The sequence below is a fragment of the Poecilia reticulata genome, linkage group LG12 (genome assembly GCF_000633615.1).
Source record: "Poecilia reticulata strain Guanapo linkage group LG12, Guppy_female_1.0+MT, whole genome shotgun sequence".
NCBI classification, from domain to species: Eukaryota; Metazoa; Chordata; class Actinopteri; order Cyprinodontiformes; family Poeciliidae; genus Poecilia; species Poecilia reticulata.
Window position 1 is genome coordinate 12,146,045 of NC_024342.1, and position 5,642 is coordinate 12,151,686.

Here is a 5,642-nt window from a genome sequence, read left to right on the forward strand (position 1 = left end):
TCTGCTTGACTAAGCAGCAGTCAGTCTGTGTGTGTGTGTGTATGTGCGTGTGCACGTGTGCGTGTGTGTGTGTGTGTGTGTGCATGGTTGTTTGTCTCTGTGTTGCCCTGCGACAGACTGGCGGCCTGTCCAGGGTGACCCCGCCTCTCACCCAGAACGTTAGCTGGAGATGTGCACCAGCACCCCTCCCGACCTCACTGAGGGACAAAGGTGCACAGAAAATGGATGGATGGATATTTCACTATGTTTAGAAATAAGCGCTTCTGAAAGATGCATTACTTGTCCATTCTCCTAAATTATTTCAGCTTTTTACTCTGCGGCAATGTAATTAGGACTTGTTAATCCTTGACGTAAATAAAAATATCACAGATTAAACTGTATCTCCATCTCTTGTCTATGCGCAAGCCAGTATTAGCATTGCAGCACCGCAAGCCAAAACAAGAAGCTAGAAGAGTAGCAGTTTAAATTGAAACACAACGGTGTGACTTATCAACTCGTGTGTGTCAATTGGCATTATGAGCACACATTAGAAGCAACATACTGAAATGTGTTGTGACAGGTAATCCAAACATAAGAGTTTTATTCCTTATTTTTTATCATCTTGTAATCAGCTATGCTGAATTGCATCTGTATATGTCTGAAAGTCTCTGTGTGGAATAGTCAGTGACTGGAGACCTTCCCAGGGTGCTCCCCCCCCACCCCCTCCCGTCTTTTGTCTATTGATCCCTGATTAGCTACTGGACGTAAGCACTGCCCTGCCAGACTTGGAAGGTGCAGAAAGAGGAAGTTTTGATTATATTTGCTGGTGATCTTAAAATAGACAGGCCTGTAAAATGCTGCTGAATAAAATAACTGATGAGTAAACTGAAGTACAGGCAGTGCAGGATTCCCAAATAGATGTGGTTTTGACTGCAGTTTCCAATCTCAGAGATCAGTAACATTATAGTAAATCATTGGTGAGGACATTTTGTAAACTGCAGTATGCAAAAATGATGACGAAATGCTTAGCCTAAATCAGAATTTTACATATTTCAAGCTTAAATACTTTTGATGGTTTAAAATTTAGAAAAAGGAAACTGGATTCGCTCTACCAAAGCACTCCGACCTCTAATGACCGAAGCCACTGTCCTACTCTTTTTAGAAATCTGACCTACTGCCTCAATGTGCGTGAACTCCCGATGTAATCAACATCTGGTAACACAGTCGCATTTTATGGCCGTTACCCCTGAGTGCCACACGGCCAGGCACCATGAAGAAGGCTTTGTGGGGCGTTCTCCAGAGACGCAGCGGGCCTGGGAGAGGAAATGGGAACTGGAGCCCAGAGAGTTTGATAAGGACCTCAAGGCTGCACGCTCCAAATCCTTTAGAAAGGAGGCGTTGATCTGAGTCCTGGACCGTGTAAACATCTTGCTGATTCCAAAGCAAAGTTTAACCACAACCAGCACTTCAAGACTGGGTTCCCATCAAACACTGTAGATTTCACACACACCTTGTGTGTGAAGTCCGCGCATGAATTTAGATCTCACGGTATTTTCGCAGTTGATAACGTCTTAATGTCTTCTTAATATCTGAAGATAGCCCAATTATCCAGAGTGTAAAGTTTCCTGTAAGTCAGTTTGACATGATCCTTTAAAGTTYACTACTCACTGGATTTCTCCTGAAAGATATATCTCATTATACACATTCTAAATACATTTTGGTGAGAACCATGCACATAGATTACATCCTCAAAACCACAAATAATTAGAATAGATTTCAGGTTTCCGATGAGCGACGCATACAACGTGCTAAAGTGTGCCGACGTGAGCAGCCGCATTCTGGCGGCAGGTGGTTAAATGCTTTCTAAGTGTTTGTGCAGCTCCTCGCACTTTTRACTTTAAGCTCCSAGATCTACAGTCAAGCGACGGACTGAGCGTAAACAGCCAAAGGTGAAACAGGGTGTTCACGCTCGACTCTGTTGTGGCAACAAACGAAGTCGTACAGGCAGATTTAGACGTTAGTCACATAAACACAGCTTCAGAGGCTCCTATAAAGGATTCCCACCAACCTCTGTGGGTGAGAAGACTGGCAACTCAACTCTGTGGTCTTTGTGTATTAAATGCTCCATGAACCAAACAACTTCGTTCTACGATTTACTGTAATGCCTAATTAACATAGTAAATCTTATTAATTTAAACACTRCAGATGTGAAAGGAAACAGGGAAACAGATAAAGCTGTAAACAGATTTCACATCTAAGTACGGTAAACCTTAATGGAAAACCTTTTTTTCAAGGGAATTTTCTGCCATCATTATTTTAACTCTGTTATTTCCATTGCTGGAACCGGCACCAAAACAGATACCAATAGTTATTTATCCCCAAAATATCTATATACATTTTGAGACTTCCCTGAAGCTTCGGGGTGGAGCTCTGTGTGCACTTCCACAGGTTTAATATTCCCAACATTTTGCTGCGGCATTTTACAATTTAAACAGCTAAAGTTTTGGTTTTCACACCCAACATTCACACTCACTTTCTTATGCCAAAGATTGCAATTTTATTGTGGTTTYATAGTAATTTATTTGGAAGGTCACACCAAAATGATTTGAAATGTTATTTACATAGWGCCACCTATGAATGCTGAGGGGTGTTAGAGGTAATTCTGTCATGTTTTATGGTGTTTTAGTTCAAGTTTGCAAATAAAAACAATGGGAATTGACCCCCCCAAAAAACGCAGGTTCCTCTTTTGGAACMTGCGTTTTTTTCACCTTTTGTCAAAAGGTGTCTGTTAACGCCTTTTGTCTGTTAATGCGAATGGTTTCCTTGCAGTCTACTGTGATTTTAATTATGTTTCAGAAAGTAAMCTCTGTGACAAAGTCATAGCTTCATGTCATTCGTTTAAAATTCTTRACAAAGCTAATACAACTGGTTTTGTGYTGACRCCTAAATCTCCTTTATTTTACTGTTTTTTTTYYTYCYKSKKYSKYYKSMRKYCMAARSMAWKSSGGRRSSRWKGSYTYYYCMRGGRAWKGGSSSMRRRGRARRMGSSGSMMSGSSGRAAMMRSYKGRAMMMSRMSRARRAMMARGGRARRARSYTSRARRMMWKRWYCMAARGKWAMSSSSYKKTKSYKKTTGGATTTGGGGKTTTTTTTYCCCCTCATGCTCGTCTTGGCTTGTTCAAATGTTACACTTCATCACAGAATACACTGTTGCAGGTTTGCAGCGAGAACGTTGTCACACTTTAAGACAATCTGTCTCTGAACGAATGTTTGTACCGGTAAATTAAAGCTGCCACATCTGCTGAACATGCTGTTGCTCTGTAACAAAAGCTTTTGACCGATTTATTATACATACATGCAGATTACATAATCTATTTGGATTCCCTTTGTGCCTTTGTAGTTTGTTAGTTTTATTTTTATTTATTTTTTACATTTTATTCATGTGCTAACCAAAATAGGTCATCTATCAAAGACAAAACATCAACTGCAGCCTCCGTCTTACCTGATGCTCATCATTGACGCGAGCGAGAACATGTGTAATGTCGATCGAAAATTATAAGGAGAGCAACTGAAAAGCAGGGTGTGACTCTGAAAGGGAGGCATGACAGATACCGAGAGGACTGARAAATAAAATGGAGAAAAAGGGAATGAGTGATGTGATCCTGCATGAATTTCCCTTGTTTGTGACTTTGGGAGGAACTTCCTGATTCCCACTTGGCATTGCTGCAAGACAGTCACTTATTCCCTACGGCATGAGATCATGCTATGAATTAAGTGCCAGCCAGCATCACACTAGGTTTGAGATTTAGATTGTGCTGAAACAGAGGCAGACTAATTTAAAAGAAAAGAGTCTGCAGTTATATTCTCTGAAATCAGATGGGKKTTTTTTGTGGAGCTTGCAGCTTTTATAAACAGAAAATAAAGTTTTAGTAAAAAATAGAGGATTTTTTTTCACCAAATCTTATCGTTAAACTTATTTAAAAAAAAATATTATATACCTTTTTTCTGTATTTTTTCACAGTTCCATTCAGGCTAGTTTCCTTAAAAATAAATATCAAATTAAAATCCTCTTTGAATTCAGGTGCATATGTTGCCTTGACGTGATTTTGATAAGAAACTTTTTTTTTTTTCAAATCTTTGTGAAATTCACTGAATATTCTTTCAAAAAAATCCCATGTTTCTGAGTGAAGCAAATAAAATCGGTAAACCCAAACTTGTGTAAATACCTAACAGTTTTAACATGACAAGAGATCTAACCAGCTATAGCCTCAATGTCATCAGGAGTAAATTAACTCCTGATGGAATCACAGTGGCTTTTTACAGAAGAAAAATGAATGGTGAGATTAGAGCAGACCCAGATGTTCTGTACCAGTCTGCCACCACCGGCTCACACTCCAACTCCAACTCCTCATCTGTCACTTCAGTGCATGAAAGAGACTCTGTTGACTGCCCTGGATTATCACTTGCTCTGCAATAACATCAACATAAGACGCTGTCAGGAACACGGAGCCAATAGTCGATCTGGTGTAAACAGCACAGCAGTGAATGGTCAAAGAGCGAGCATTGTGGCGCTCCAGTACAGTTGTTCATATGACTCACTTCATTCAGYTGCTGTTGGACAGAACCGCTTTCTGACACCCTTTTAAACATATTGCTCTTGGTGGTTGTAATTACTTTACAAAAGCCAGTTAAGCTTTTAATCGCACAGCTTGTTATATTTTTAGTTTTAGTTTTTGCAGCAGGCCTGAAACACACTGGAAGAGGACAGAAATAACAGTGACACTCTGCAATAAAACAACTGTGATTTCAGCCTGAACAAGCTTCAAAAAAGGGTMTGGAGTCAGTTTCAAACCCCAGTATGAGGCGCCAGAGTAAATCCTGACTGCATTGCTTTCACCAGACAGCAGTGAGTTTTGACCGAATCTAGATACAGCATTCAGTCCAGATCTTATAATGTCAGTTTTCCAGACATCTTGGGTTTTTTGTGAACCAGGATGTCAGATTTGCAATACTTTTTGTTAGAAAGACGAGTTCAGATTAGGGATGCAAATGATCAAGCGACTTGCAATTACTCGTTGGTTTTTAAAAACAACTGGAATTTGCTTTTAGCTAACGAGATCCAACCAATTAAGTAAAAACGTCCGCTTAGTTGTAGTTTGGCCGCCATCCAGAAGAGGGCGCCGCTGATCGTCATTAAGAGGAGCCAGTTGACTTGGGRACTTGACTTGGGAAATTATTCATCCAGTAAAGATCACAGAAAACTTGTGTGGAAGTCTAAAGATTTTTTTATTTGCTACTTGAATGTGTGACCCCTTTACAATAATGACAATCTGTTAAGAAGTTGAAATAATAGCCCAATTTCTTGTGTCTAGATAAAAAATAAGTGGAATTACTTAGCAAAGAGAGCAGAAGGTGTTCTGTTAATTTGAAAGCTTTCCCTCATTCATTTCTTTAGGATTTGGATTCGGAGACGACATTAAATATATATATTTTTTTTAAAGTATCAAAGGACAAAGCAAGGAAACTCAGAACAGGACAAAAAAAGCGATTAGATGAAGTGCAAAGAAGAACTGAAGGATTTTTTATTCTTGAGTATCTGTAATTTACTGCTTTCACCTCAGGTGGGAAAAGAATGCTGAGAAACTCGACACTTTGTCATTGGTC